The sequence below is a fragment of the Adiantum capillus-veneris genome, chromosome 3, assembly GCF_014529385.1.
Source record: "Adiantum capillus-veneris isolate H3 chromosome 3, ASM1452938v2, whole genome shotgun sequence".
Classification (NCBI taxonomy): Eukaryota; Viridiplantae; Streptophyta; class Polypodiopsida; order Polypodiales; family Pteridaceae; genus Adiantum; species Adiantum capillus-veneris.
This window is the reverse complement of record NC_140933.1, coordinates 134724829-134740981: the sequence shown is the minus strand read 5'-3', so window position 1 is coordinate 134740981 and position 16153 is coordinate 134724829. Positions and strand designations below refer to the sequence as shown.

The following is a 16153-nucleotide window of genomic DNA, read 5'->3' as shown; positions in this document are numbered from 1 at the left end:
AGTACTGGGTCGAATGAATCCTTGCTCAATGAGTTGCCTAAGTTGTTCCTTGAGTTCGATGGCCTCTGGAAGTGACATTTTATAAGGTCTTTTTGAGATAGGTTCACATCCAGGGATAGTCTCAATCTCATGATCTACCTCTCTATGTGGCGGAAGATTCATAAGATCTTCTGGGAATACATCATCATACTCCCTCAACCAGTTTGGTCGAAGTGAGGTATCTGCTTGGTCTACTTTGTTGAGCTTTACCACATAAATTTTCTATCCCTTTCTTAATCCCTTCAAAAGTCTGCTGGCCTTAACTAGAGTAGCCCTAGGTCTCCCATTTCCCCCCTGGATTAAGGCTTCATTACCCAAGTTATCTGTAAAGGTAAAATTTCCTTTTGCACAATGTGTGTGGGCCCTATTTTGCTTTAGCCAAAGAATCCTAAGGGAAGGGTTCGAAATTGGGCAGAAGTTGGATGTCCTCTTAGATCAAAGTCGATTTTTCCTGTAGAATGTTGAGATACTACTTCCTTGCCATTTGCTAACTCCAAAAGTAGCTTGCTTGTTGGATACTTATCTAGCCTTAACTTCCTCATGCATCTGGGTGAAAGAAATGAAAGAGTACTACCACAATCTATAATGAAGTTAACTTGTTCACCTCTGAGAGATCCTGGTGTATGAATGACTGCGTATTGCTCGCAACCATTGGGGTTGTCAATTGCAGCATGAAGGGTTGCTCTCTCCACTGTTTCGTCACCCACAGTTGGTTGTACCACTGCTGCGTTTAATCTGGCGGTAGCTCCACGCCCTCGCCCTCTGTTCATCCTTCCACGTCCTCCTCTTCCATTAGCTTGGCCACACCCATGGGTATTCAAGGGTATGACATTGGCGTTGGTTGCCTGAATGTTCCTGGGGCACTTGGATCTATAATGTCCATACTCGCCGTAACCATAGCATCGAACATTTGGGAACTCCATGGTTGTGGTGGTAGCCACAATAGGACGCTGGTCTTATGCTTGGTTGGCTAGTCTGTTATTCGAAGCAGTTGTCCTTGCCCTCTTTGCCCAATGATTCCTCCTGTTCTGATTAACCTTTTATACTTCAAGAGCTAGAGGTTTGGCCCTCAACAAGGCATCCTATAGTGTCGTTGGCCTGAGAGCTTCCAATCGAGTATTCAAAGGGTCGATTAGCCCTTGGCAGAACCTCGCCACCTATTGTTCCAAGGTCATCTTAGGAGCGTATCTCCAAAGAGTGAGAAACTTTGCATAATATTCTTCGACAGATGAAGTCAGCTCTACCGAAGTGAAAGGAATTCATTCATCTTCAAGGTCCTATAGGCAGGTGGTAAATAACGCCCCATTATCGCAGCTTTGATGTCTTCCCAGGATTGGGAAGATCCCTTAATATCCAGGTCCCTGCAATGTTGCTTCCACCATATCTTGGCATCGCCAGTCAAGCGGAACATCGCAAGCATGGTCTGATTTACGTGTTGGGTCGCCGCAGCTTCAAAGTAGTCGTCCATGCTTTCCATCCACACTTCCGCATCTCTCTCCACATTTGCCCCCTCGCCCTTAAAGATCGGAGGTTGGGCTTGCTTAAGGAGAAGCTTCTTCTCTTGCGTTGCCGAGTACAGAGCAACATGTGGTGCCTACATGGGTTATACGAGATTCTTGATACCATTACTTGGATTTCAAAATAGACACGAGACTTTAAATAGAATTCAAGATACTACTTTATCAAGAGATAGAGATTCAGAGACAAAAAGCACTTTATTGATGAAAATTTATTACAATTGAAACCTCTCAAGGTTTAGGATAATTGATGATCGACTTATTACATGGCTTTTTGGATTGCGTATAAAATACGCCTAGGAGATGGTATTCACATGATGCACTACTTTTTTCGTGAAATAGTTCCTGTACGCATCCTTGAGTGGATAATAAACTAAGATATCAAGCCGGAATTCCGCTTTTGGTACTCCAAAAGTTTTGACTCTGTTTGCTGGGATCACCTCAGTGACCTTTTCCAAGAGCCAGTCGTTGATGGTTTGATTGGAGTTGCCTGAATGTTCGTGAAATAGTTCCTGTACTCATCCTTGAGTGGATAATAAACTAAGATATCAAGCCGGAATTCCTCTTTTGGTACTCCAAAAGTTTTGACTATGTTTGCTGGGATCACCTCAGTGACCTTTTCCCCCGGGGGATTCACTATGGATTTCTGTATGGTATCACATGAGTGTACAAGAGGGGGGTTTTGAGAGGTCAGACATAAGCGTATACAATAGGGGTAGCCCCCATTATTTCATGCTCATACCGTATGCATAAGGGAGGGGGGACCTACCCTGCGCCGGGGGTGGGGGTGGGGGTGGGGGGGAGGGATATTAAGTGCTTATGCCATAAGACACATGCCCTTACAAGCCAATTAAAGAATACTTTACATGAGGCTGTTGTTCTTGGTATTTCAAAGGGTTAATTTACTCCACTAGCAAACTAAGATAGCTATACCAATGAGAAGTTATGGTACCTCCCTGTCCTCTCCCTTAGCTAACATCTGTAAGACTTGTTCAACAAGCTTCTAAATTTGTTGGGGGTCAATGCTACCATAAACTTGACTAATCTTCTTCTATGTAGACACTAGGCATCAATATCTTGGACATCCAAACCCTCATTAGCCTCTTCAACATCATCATCATCAATACCACCATCTGCATAGCCTTTGTCTCCACATCTACACCCTCATTTTATTTATTGTTGTCTTCTTGCACATCATCCAAGTCACTCTTCTCTTATTCTTCTTCGTATGAAAACTCAATAGCAACACCAATGGCATGATCAAGAGCTTCTCCTGCACCCACGATAGAGGGGTATTTTGGTAACGTTCTTTAAAAATATACTGCAGCTAGTTTGTAATGCATGGCCGCCCACCACCAAAAAGTGAAGGGCAGGCATGTTTTCATAGCCTAACTCTGAAGAGTTTGAGGGCATGAAAACGGTAGGTAACAATATGCGAACTCAAGACAGGGTGAGGGTTCGATCCTACTTGTTGCTCCCCTTCTGGCGATGGAAGAAGAAGGGTAATTGAAGGGAACATTCCCAATTCTAAAGCTGGGGAGATGGGTTGTAGGACTCGTAGCCGTGCATTGTCTCCTTTGAAGCTGCAATCCATCAATCTCATTCCCAACATGAAGAGTAGCACTTGTCAGAGGGAGCTACAATCTCCGAAGACATGCTCTACTTGCATCTTGTTGACCAATCCCCTGCACATAATAGCGAGATCAAACAGCTCCTTGGCTTGCTTGTTATTTGCATATCCCTCTCTTTGTCTATGGTGGACCTTCCACAGGTAAAACCTCCATTCTGCTGGTCTTTATTGCTCGTCAATACTGCTATGGTGGAGCTTTTGCCAATACTGCTCGTCTTTACTTGAACCTGCAGGCAGGAGCTTTTTGGTCATAAGGATATTGTACTTTGCCTGGATTCTTCCATTTATTCTTCAAGCATCACTTTATTGGCTTTTGGGGGGAAGAATCATTCAGTATTGCAGTTATGCGGTGCTATTTTGTGAATTTTTTGGCAGGCTAGCCAAGCCTTTTGTCATTAATGCTCAAATCGTTTTCAGGTCAGATTGTGGAATTTCAGAATAGGACATTGTGTAGCCATTGCTGAGGGACATATGGCAGCTGTAGGAGCTCTAGCTTTCTCCAAGAAGACTAAAAAGTTTCTTTTCAGTGGAAGCAGGTACTTTTAGAATTGTTTTAGTAGAATTTGTTCCGAGAAGAATGCTGATATTTTTGCACATACCAGTGATCACACCATCAAAGTCTGGAGTGCCACTGGCTTTGAAGATAGGGCCAATAAATACTGGCCAATACTACTTTCATCACTAGCAACAGTTGCTGCCCATGACAAAGACATAAACTCCATAGCTATTGCTCCAAATGAGAGCCTGGTTTGTACTGGTTCACAGGTAAGGACACAACTACTTTATGCATTGGAATGACATTGCAAATTTTCAATCGTCACCGTTTCTTTGCAAATTGTTTTAGGATAGACTGCTCGCATATGGAGGCTTCTAGAGCTAGTCCCATGTGTCACACTGCGTGGGCATAAAAAGGGTATCTGGTAAGTGAAATTTTCTCATGTGGACCAATGTGTTTTAACAGCATCTGTTGACAAAACTGTCCGCATATGGGCACTCTCGGATGGGTCTTGTCTTAAAACATTTGAAGGCCACACAGCCAGTGTACTCAAAGCATCTTTTCTCTTGGGAGGAATGCAAATCATATCTGCAGGTAGTTTCTGACATGTTTTGTGGAAGGACATCAATATTGCGCATAATCTTTTGTGGATGACCTTCAACATTACGCACCATGATAATGTTTTGTGGAAGACCATCAACATTGCACACCATGCTAAGGTCTCACTAAACCTATTTATGAACTGATTGTAGGAGCTGATGGCTTGTTAAAACTGTGGACCATCAAGGCAAATGAGTGCATAAACACGTTTGATCGTCATGAGGACAAGGTGCATGTTCGTAGTTTGAATTTTTGGGCATCACTAGTGATAAGTAATTTAGTCGAGGAAAATTAGCTTCTTATTTTCTATTGTTTTTTAGATTTGGGCTTTAGATGTTTGTGCAATTGATGAAATGCTTGCTACTGGTGGTAGTGATTCAATTATAAACTTGTGGATGTACTCTACTCAAGAGGATGAAGAGGAGGCATTGTGCAAAGAGGTGCCAAGTCATCTCAACTAAGAGTTTAGGTGGTCGTGAAGCTTTAATTTCTAATCAATTTTACTTTTCTTTAGGAAGAACAGACCTTGAAAGATCAAAATTTGTCCAATGCTCTAGCAAATACTGACTATGCAACTGCATTGCAACTTGCGTTTGAGCTGAAACGACCTTTTAAGCTCCTAAATGTCTTTACTGAGATTTTCAGGTTGGTTCATACCTGGTCTTTGATGTTGTGGCCTCATTCCTTGGTCATGAATATCTGTGTTGGCATTGCTTTGTAGGAGCAAGCAGATGGGGATATAGGTACACAATGTTCTGAAGATAGGCCTCCCCTTCTTCTTGCGACACAGTCGATTCTTTCTACAATCGATGATGATTGGCAAGTGAAGCATAGGCGATGGAGTATCAAGATTATTGTTTCTCTTGTACATTAGCTACAGGGATATGGTGACACCTGCAAGAACTTCAGTACAGAAGTAACAATAGTTTGAGTTTGTGTAAGTGAAGATGCTTGTTGCTGTTATTTTTCTACTGGCTCGTTTGCTAGATAATTATCTTGACTTCTCGCGATGCTGAAGATTATTCCCATTATTTCCTCATTGTGTATTAGTTAAGAGGAGTTTTGAATATGAAGCCTTTTTCTAGTGTGGCTTCTAGTATCATGCCTTTTGTTTGTTTTTATTTGCATGGTTGTCCTTCAACTTTGGGAGTAAATCGCAGACAAACGGAAATTGTAGAAAAGATACCGATGAAGGATAGAAGACTCAAGCCAAGAATTATCGGAACTGGAGGATCGACTGTCCAGGGTATTGAAAAGGATACAGGATGTCCATTGAAGTTGGATGACAATTTGACAGCTGGGAATGGATCCTTCTTTGTGCGGATTTTTGGGAGCAACAGGGTGATAAAGGCTGTAGATGCTGTGAAGAGATTACTTGATGATGTACAGGATGATCAGAAGCCTCTGAGTGCACGCAAGTCACACGGGTCTCATAATCGCTCGTCAGATTCTCTTGCAAGATCTCATATGCAGCACATTGCCAGTCAACAAACTCAGTATGAACCAAACATGCAGCCTTATGCAGGATAAGAAGCTTCATATTATGATGAGAAACACAACAGCATGGACCAGCTAGAAGCAAGGCGCCAGTGGGAAACAAGGTGTCAAAATGGTGCTTTTGCGATGGCATACGGACTTAAAGGAGGTAAGTAATAGGAAAGGTGTTGGCTGTGGCCGTTTGGTGATTATGCATATTGTACTTTGTGATTTTCTCTCATCTTTTGAACTCGGTTTAGGGTTTTGAAAGGCCCTCAATATGACGAGAGGCGACTTTCAAAGGGGGTTTCTAAGGAGGGTGATCATGGTCAAGATGGTGACGCGGCTTTGATCAGCAGGGAATGTCCGCGACCCTTGAGGCCCTCGAGCGAAAGTTTGTGCAAGAGACAATGCAACTGACAAAGGACCTTAATGATGCAGAGGATAATGAGAATCCTAGGCATCGCCAGGTTGGCACTTCCTGTGCTTTAATTAGTGTTGTATTAGCCAAAGCTTGGAACTTCACTCATTCTAAATTCTTTCATGGGGTATTGTAGGCTATTAGAGAGATTCAAGAACAATATCAACAAAAGATGGCATCACTGAGAGCAACACAAGGAAAGCGCTGAGAGGAGTGTTTAAGGCATGAAGCACATTTTAGGCAGCGTCAAAGGATGGGTAAACTGTACTCGATACCATACCAGGCAGCCAAGAACATGATCAAATGGTCGGGGATGTACAACAACCATGGTATATCGGGCTGAGCCGGGGGCCCAACGAGCAACTAAGACGTGTGGTGAGATATGTCGGAATGAGTGGAACAGCATGTTGGGGCAGTCTATGGATGGCCGATGGGTTCAAGGTGAGTGCCTTTAAGATCAAGGTGAGTGCCTTTAAGATCTCACTCTATCGGTCTTTATTCTATTTTATTATGCGAAAAATTGTTTCGTCATGCCTTCTTTGCCATGTCTCCGATGTTACAGTTCCATTTATGTCTGGTATAATGATCCTGTTCTGAGTTTTTTTTATATTTGACAATGTAGCTAGCCTGTGTAATTGTCTTGTTTGAAAAAAATGTTCAGATCCGTCCTCATGAAGGTTTGAAAACAATGTTCAGATCTGTCCTCAGTGAAGGTTGTCAGGTGAAATTTTCACCGTTGCTATTCTAACTTCTCTAGCTTCCTAGTATCCCCCCTCACTTGGTAGAAATTGGCTTTAGATCTATGCTCACCACTCCCAGCCAGTGCTGGATTCCAAATTTGTTTCAAGTTAGCAAGGCTTTGCCACAAACTCTTTCTTCAATTAATGTTGATCTGTGAACTGTATACTGTTTCTATGCTTGAGATGTTTGTCTATACACTATGATGCAAGCTTCTGTAGTGGCAGAAGCTTCAATGTCTTCAGCATTGTGTCATTAATCCTACCGAACTGGTTGATGGTGTCTTGTATACCTGCAACAACGGTTTTTTCTTTTTGTTATAGCTACATCTCATAGACAAGCTAGCTTGAGTTTGCGTTCTCAACGGCTTCCTTGGGCCTCATTAAGCTTCCTCTTTTCAGACTTCTTCAGCAAGGATGATGACGATGCAAGGAGTTTGTGCTGACGTTCACGATGGGAGGCCAACACCTTGCAAGTGAAGCGATTGCCAGACGTAGGGTGAGTTCTCAGCTCACTTTACTCGTGACTCATTTTCGCCTGCTCAATGCCCTTAGGCTTTAGCTATGGTGTTCGAGTCCTGACCTGCTGATCAGTGACGCTTAGTCTTGATGTCCCAACCTGCTGGAGCTGGCGTCCGAGTCTCGACTTCTTCCACTGCAATCGCCAACGCTGTTGACTCCCTGAGTCTCTTTTTGTCTATCCAATGCACTAAATTGGATTTTAGATCATAGTTGGAAGCATCTATCGGTAGTTACACTAAATCTTGTCACATTTTGTCAAATTTTTTCAAGGCAAGCTCGAAATCTAGCTTAGATTTTGCAAGTTAGTGATACTCACAATTTTGGGTGGTAGTGTTGTATTAACTCAATAAAGAATGTACTTAATCTCAAACTGGATGTGTGACATCATAGCGTTAAAGATTTTAAGATCTTTAGTTTCTTTTACATGTAGTTATAAATTCTATAGTCTCAATTTTCCACATGGTCGTATGGCTTGATTGGGTGTGTTAACTTGAGCTATAGTTTCTTTCCAAGACACGTCTAGAATACCTTGGGTCTATGTGTCACACATACGCAATGTTTTTATTTTGTATATAATTATAAAGATAGATACGTCTAGCATACCTTGGGTCTATGTGTCACACATACACAATGTCTTTATTTTGTATATAATTACAAATATAGTTTCAATTTGTCACTTGGTCATATGGCTTGATCGGGTGTGCCATCTTGAGCTATTTATTATGACCTTCAGTTCTTCTAGCTATCCATATGGCTTGACCGGGTCTCTTGAGCTAACCATTTTTACCAAATGTGTAGTTGTGTCTCTTTTTACAATAAAACACGTTAAAGATTTTAAGATCGTTATTTTCTTTTACATGTAGCTACAAATTCTATAGTCTCAATTTCCCACATGGTCATATGGCTTGACCGGGTGTGTTATCTTGAGCTATAGTTTCTTGCCAACACGTCTAGCATACCTTGGGTCTATGTGTCATATCACCACTTTGAAGTTAGATTACTTTCACTCTATTGAAAATGTGTTTGATTTTAACGTGTAAGATAATCCTTAAATCCCAAGTGGGAGCCCAAGAAAAGGGTATACTGATTTTTTTGAGAAAGAGGTCGTCGTACAAAGGAGACTCTGGCGAAATTTTTAAGATTTATATTTTATGTACAAACTCAAAATTAAATACAGATGGTACTTTTTTAAAAGTTGCATTTTTCTTAAGCATAGACGTGCATTCATATCAAATGTAATTGTTTTTGTTCAAAAAGATTAATCTTTTAATGGGTTGTTTTGTAATGTGTTTTGATTTGATGAGTGAAGTTTTTCATGGTTGTTAAAGAGTATGTATTATTTGTTAGTTAGAAAACAATCCATTTCATCTGTGTGCTTTAAATCCCATGTGGGAAGCCTACTAAGTAGGTGGCTAGTATCATATGTTTTGAGATTGAGATTTGTATCAATTTACAAGACAAATGCTATTTGTTTTTTGACTAATTACATTGAAACGTTGGTTTATTTTAATTTAGTATTCATTATATTTGTTGCTTTTCATGGTTTGTTCTCTTAACATCTACTACAAATGAAATACACTACAATGTACACTTCTCTTCATTTGCAGTTCAACATGTATTTTTGCAAAAGCATGTGCTTCTAAAATTTTTATGTTACTAGTGTACATAAAATAGTGGGTCATTACATTCCGTACAAAATCCGTATAAGGGGGGATGGCTCATTGCGAGAATGTCCGTATCTTGTTCGTATGTAGGGGGGTAGGTTAGCAAGTAAGATACCGTACATAGGGGGCTTTCTCTACTTTTGATGCACGTAGGTAACATCCCCCCATTACTAATAGTGAATCCCCCGAGCCTTTTCCAAGAGCCAATCGTTGATGGTTTATTTGGAGTCGCCTGAAACAATAAGGTCTAATCGGGCACGCAGCAAGTAGAATAACTCCACTACCCTCAACTCTTCGCCCCAACGTATCTTCTTCAAATCGGTAGCCAGGCATCCTAGCTTCCAAGCGTTGATGTAGTAAACCCCTCTTGGAAATGTCCAATCAAGTTCCCATCCTCTATCAATGCGAGTGGATTGTGGCGTATGAGCCTTCATCAGTATCTCCATGACATCTCACCTGAACTGGTAAACTGGGGATCTTCGAGCTTGCTCATAAATAGGCTCAAACACTTGGAACTTCCGATATTCTAGCACGGGGTCTTCCTGCAACACCAATGCAAGGAATTCGGATCGGCTACTTATATACTTTCAGTTCCTTTTTAAATATTCAAACAGTACGACTTTATTTCCTTGCCTAACCTAGGCTCTGATACCAGGTGTGAGGTCCCCACCCCGCCATATCAAACAGCGGATCTGATGGTGAACCTGGTGGCCACTAGATCTATAGCAGAAGCAAACAAAGTGGTTCAGGGTTCAGCTTGCGGACGATCTCTCATCACAAAGTGAGTCGAGCTTGAGCCTACTAGCAATGAGATCTAGCTCCACCTCGAAGGCGAAGCGTACTTAAACTATCTAGCGATCCTAAGACCCACCTTCCAAGAGGAGAGAAATCCCCAGTGCATTTTTTCCCATGTTTCAGAAGCACGTACTCTCGAGATTTCACCGCTCTAGGGGCAATGAGTATTACTAATATCGAATTGAACACTATGGGGACAGAGAGTTCCCAACCAATCAGGACCATCCATCTCATAGGCATTGGCAACCTGAGCCAAGTCCCCACTTTCCACCCCCACACTCACACTTGTGTGACCTAATTACTACCACAATGATTGTTCAACATAAACATTCCTTGATTAATTCCGAATCACATTGTTCGTTAAGACAACCCTTCAACCAGTATTGCAAACAACACGAAGACAATATTCTAGTAAAAATTCTACTCAAACTTATTCATTAAAATTCCAATGCTCTGGAGATACAACATCCCCCCTCCAGCGAGAGTTTACTCCTCCCGTTGTCGCCTAGCTGCCCATACAACTAGGTATGTCCACCGCATAGAAAGCACGACATGGACACTCCCACCGCATAGAAAGCAAGTCGTGGGTTCAAGAGCTGTTAACGAGGAACTCTGCTCCCTGTGATCAGTAGGGGGGTCATGACTGATTCAATATTGGAAATAAAATGAACATGTCAAGCTAAATTTTCCATAGTAGACATATTGCAAACATCATACCCATCAATCATTTCTTTCCTACTTTAGAAATGAGTTCAATGCCAAGGTTTCCGTCGGATTTCTCCAACATGTTTTGTGGATATGTTCATTCCTAACTAAACGTGTGCAATGTTAATTCAAACGACTTGAATAAAATTATGACCTACCTCTTCCATTTCTTCGTCAATGGCCCGTGAGATGGCCGGTATTTGTTCGTCCATGGGAGCTTTTCCCTTTCCATTGACATTGCTTGTTCCCGCCTCGCGGTCGTGGGCACCACCGAAGCGAGTTCTCTTAACCGGGGCCATTTTGCTCACTACTTTAAATGAAAAACTTGAAAAAGAGCTAAAGTCCGAGAGCATAATAACAAACCAATTGGCATATTAGAATCATTAATGAATCCACCTTATGCAAGAGATTTGATTTTTCCTTCGAGACCTAGCAATTTTTTGGGTAGCTCTTTACTTGCCCTTATGGGAACTAGCTCTAAGTTAATCACTTGGCTTAGATGATTAAGAAATTCAGAATTTTACTAATTGATTTACAAGAGAGATGAAATAAGCGAGTTCAATCACTTTCCTAGAGAAATTTGAAGATGCAAAATTACCGCAGGCATGTGTGATAGAAAATTCTCTTCTTAATTGCCTAATGACGATTTAATTTTCATCCTTAATCACATTTTAATGTGAGAGAAGATTGAGTCTAATTTAATTGCAATACTATTGAATGATAAAAGAATGAATTCCATCAAATCTACTTCATTACCGGCAGACAATTTATTAACTATGCGGCCTAGAGAGAGAATCTTTCCTAATCATGTATTAATCCTTGATTAAGAATGATGAATGGCTGCATAAATTAGCTAATTGAATGATGATTATGTAATGGAGTATAGCTATGTAAACTTAGAGAGCAGCTATTGAGAATTATAGCTAAAAGTAGGCATAGTAAACGAGAAATTTGGAGAATAATGATGAGAATTAAGAAAAACCGTAATTAAATCATAATTACCGTGATTAGGGATTGAGAATCCTCTGATTTTTCTGATCCAATGAATCCTCAAGATGAGAATTTCGGCAGCACCTCCCTCCTTGCTTCTCCTTCAAAAACTGTGTGTGTACTGGCAGCACCTCCCAAAGGTGTGTGTAGATGTGTGTGTGTGTGTGTACTGGGTGTGTGTGTGAGCATGTGTGTGTGTGTGTGTGTGTGAGCACACCTTTAAATTGGCCTCCTCAAGCTGAAAATCGATCTGGGTTGCTATTTGCATATGGGAGCCTCTCTAGTTAAGCATGGCAAGTCTAGTTGCCTACCCACCAAGTGTCCAGTTGGCATGGATAACTGATTCTCACACTTAGTAGTAAGCTTAGAAACTCTCCCAAGACTCTCACAAGGCAAGAGGGCGCCCCCTAGCTGCTAAAGCGGAGCTGGAGTGGGCTGGAACATGTTTCCACACAGCCTCGGCCCCCCGGAGCCTCCCCGGACAATTTTGGGATAAATTGATTTTAGGCTAAAATGGGTCATACGAGTCGGAATTTGATGCCGAAAATTGCTATAGCAAGTTCTAACTAAGGCGTACCGGCCCGAGTACCTGCCATATTTAGCAGCCCCCAGGGTCCAAAAAATGCATTTTTTCAAATTCGGGATACGGGTGCAATTTTTTGAGACGGTCAAAACTGGACGGGTCGGGTGACCAAAAACTTACTATTTTTGGAATTTTTTTACAAAACTTATTTCAATTCACATTTCGAAGCTTTAAAACATTCTAAATATCATGGCACTGACAAAATTCAGAAAACTACAAAAAATAGTAACTTTTACCATTATATTCATTTCAAGGTACAATGGTGCTCTTTTGATCGGGGTTAGAGACCTTACAACCTCCCCAACGTGAAAAATTTGAGATGTCCTCATCTCAAGAATGTGCTTGGGTAATCTTTTATGAGTGTTGGTTCGTCCTCCCAAGTTGCATCTTCTTCAGGGTAATCCTTCCACTTTACCAGATGCTCCGTGATAGTTCTGTTGCGTAACTTCCTTTCCCTTGTTTCAAGTACATAGTCAGGCTGGAGGTCGAGAACTCCTTGTGCTGGCATAACTATCTGATCTGAGTCCAAGAATTGATCAGGGTTAGGAATATAGGGTTTGAGTAAATTGACGTGGTGAACCTTCAAGTTTGCAGGTAACTTTAGCTTGTAAGCTTGGTCACTCACAACCTTAATGATCTCGAATGGTCCACAATACCTTGGGCTTAGCTTCTTATATCTGCCTAGAGATAAGTTGCTTTTCTTTGGTCGGACTCGCAGAAAAATCTTATCCCCTTCTTTGAAAGTTCTTTCTGAACGGTTCTTATCTGCATAGTGCTTCTGTCTATCCTGAGCGGCCTGAATGTCCTGCCGAATAGCTCTAGTCTGTGCTTCCATATCTTCTAACATCTTCCTAGATGCTTCTACCCTGATGGTTGGATCTAAGAAGTTCAGTGGTGCTAAACAATCCTGTCCATAAAGAGCTTTGAAAGGTGACATTCCAATGCTTCTATGTTCGGAAGAGTTGTAAGTATACTCCACCAAAGGTAGATATTGTAACCATTTCTTTGGCTCTTGCGAGCAATAGCCTCTGAGAATGTCCTGGATGACTTAATTAACTCTTTCAATTTTCCCATCTGTCTATGGATGATACGCTGTACTGAAACCTAATTGTGACCCAATAGATTGGAAAAGAGAAGTCCAAAATTTTGATGTAAACTTGGCATCTCTATCACTGACGATACGCTTGGGTAGAACATGTAGCCTAAAAATCTCCTTGATGAATACGCGGCTAACATCTGAAGCAGTAAAGGTTGTCTTTACGGGTATTAGATGAGCCACTTTTGTGAGCATATCAACAACCACAAAAACAGAATCATAACCTCTTGTAAAAGGTAATCCTGTAACAAAATCCATACTGATGCATTTCCATTTCATCTGGGGTATGTCAAGAGGTTGAAGTTGTCCTGGTAATTTGACCCTTTCAGCTTTTATCCGCTGACAAGAAAGACATTGCCTCACATAGCGAAGTATGTCTCCTTTCATTCTAGACCAAAAGTAACTCCTCTTGACAGCATGAAGAGTCTTAGCATAGCATGGATGTCCAGATGTAGGGCTATTGTGTGCTTCATACAGAATAGTCTTCTTTAGAGCTTAGTCTCTGGGTACACAGAGTCTATGTCTGTAGTAAATACCTCCTCCCATAAGAGAGTAATCTTTAGCTTCAGGCATCTTATTCTGCTGAACTAATGATACTATACGTTGGCACTTTGGATCCACCAAGGATGCTTCCTTGATTCTATCCCAGATAGGGTTATTTGGAATAGAGATAGCGCCGAGAAAAGATTTTCGGCTAAGACCATCTGCAACTGCATTTTCCTTTCCTGGTCTATACTTTATGTCAAGGTCATATTCCTGTAATAGCTCTATCCATCGTCGTTGTCGCATGTTGAGAATAGGTTGAGTAAAAATCCATTTTAAGCTCTTGTGGTCTGTAACCAGCTGAAACTTGCGTCCAAGAAGATAATGTCTCCATAACTTCAGCGCATGTATAACTGCTAAAAGTTCCAGATGATGAGTAGGATAATTCTTCTCATGATCCCGCAGCTTTCGCGAAGTATATGCCACCAGTCTTCCTTCTTGAGTAAGAACTCCGCCTAGAGCAAATTTGCTAGCATCGGTCGCTACTTCAAATTCCTTACTGAAATCTGGAAGCTTTAAAATAGGAGTTGAGACCAAGAACTCTTTTAGCTTAGAAAAGCTAGACTCGTGCTCGGTCTTCCATTTGATCCTCATTCCTTTCTTCAGGAGTTCCGTCAAAGGTGCAGCAATACGTGCATAGTCCTTGACAAAATCCTGTACCAACCCGTTATTCCAAGAAATCCTCTTACTTCGCTGACGGTGGATGGTTGAGGCCAATCAACGATGTCCTTGACTTTGTCTGGGTCCACTGAAATCCCTTCAGCTGATATGAAAAATCCAAGATAATTGACCTTAGGTGAGCAAAAGGTGCACTTGCTCTCTTTAGCGTAAAGTTGGTGTTCCCGAAGAAGATGAAGTACTTTGCGAACATGTTCTTCGTGATCTGCCTCGTTCTTAGAATAGATCAGAATGTCATCAAAGAAAACCAAGACAAAATCATCCAGGTAAGGTCTGAAAATATCCTGCATAAGTCGATTGAAGCTTGCAGGAGCATTTGTTAGACCAAAAGACATTACTGTGAATTCGTAGTGCCCATACCTAGTATTGAAAGCTGTCTTTGGAATATCTGATTCCTTGATCCTGATTTGGTAATATCCTGACCTTAGATCAATCTTTGTAAACATTTTGGCGCCGTGGAACCTGTCCAAGAGTTCGTCAATCCTTGGAATTGGATACTTGTTCTTGACAGTTACTTGGTTTAGTCCACGGTAATCTATGCATAACCTTAAGGTTCCATCCTTCTTCTTCTGAAAAAGAACTGGTGCACCCCAAGGAGAAGTACTGGGTCGAATGAATCCTTGCTCAATGAGTTGCCTAAGTTGTTCCTTGAGTTCGATGGCCTCTGGAAGTGACATTTTATAAGGTCTTTTTGAGATAGGTTCACATCCAGGGATAGTCTCAATCTCATGATCTACCTCTCTATGTGGCGGAAGATTCATAAGATCTTCTGGGAATACATCATCATACTCCCTCAACCAGTTTGGTCGAAGTGAGGTATCTGCTTGGTCTACTTTGTTGAGCTTTACCACATAAATTTTCTATCCCTTTCTTAATCCCTTCAAAAGTCTGCTGGCCTTAACTAGAGTAGCCCTAGGTCTCCCATTTCCCCCCTGGATTAAGGCTTCATTACCCAAGTTATCTGTAAAGGTAAAATTTCCTTTTGCACAATGTGTGTGGGCCCTATTTTGCTTTAGCCAAAGAATCCTAAGGGAAGGGTTCGAAATTGGGCAGAAGTTGGATGTCCTCTTAGATCAAAGTCGATTTTTCCTGTAGAATGTTGAGATACTACTTCCTTGCCATTTGCTAACTCCAAAAGTAGCTTGCTTGTTGGATACTTATCTAGCCTTAACTTCCTCATGCATCTGGGTGAAAGAAATGAAAGAGTACTACCACAATCTATAATGAAGTTAACTTGTTCACCTCTGAGAGATCCTGGTGTATGAATAACTGCGTATTGCTCGCAACCATTGGGGTTGTCAGTTGTAGCATGAAGGGTTGCTCTCTCCACTGTTTCGTCACCCACAGTTGGTTGTACCACTGCTGCGTTTAATCTGGCGGTAGCTCCACGCCCTCGCCCTCTGTTCATCCTTCCACGTCCTCCTCTTCCATTAGCTTGGCCACGTCCATGGGTATTCAAGGGTATGACATTGGCGTTGGTTGCCTGAATGTTCCTGGGGCACTTAGATCTATAATGTCCATACTCGCCGCAACCATAGCATCGAACATCTGGGAACTCCATGGTTGTGGTGGTAGCCACAATAGGACGCTGGTCATATGCTTGGTTGGCTAGTCTGTTATTCGAAGCAGTTGTCCTTGCCCTCTTTGCCCAATGATTCCTC

General features: G+C 41.6%; 1 pseudogene; it reads left to right on the top strand.

Moving 5' to 3' along the window:
- The first annotated feature begins 5383 nt into the window (after positions 1-5383).
- Positions 5384-16153, top strand: part of LOC147461755 (uncharacterized) — an 85413-nt pseudogene continuing 74643 nt past the window's right edge.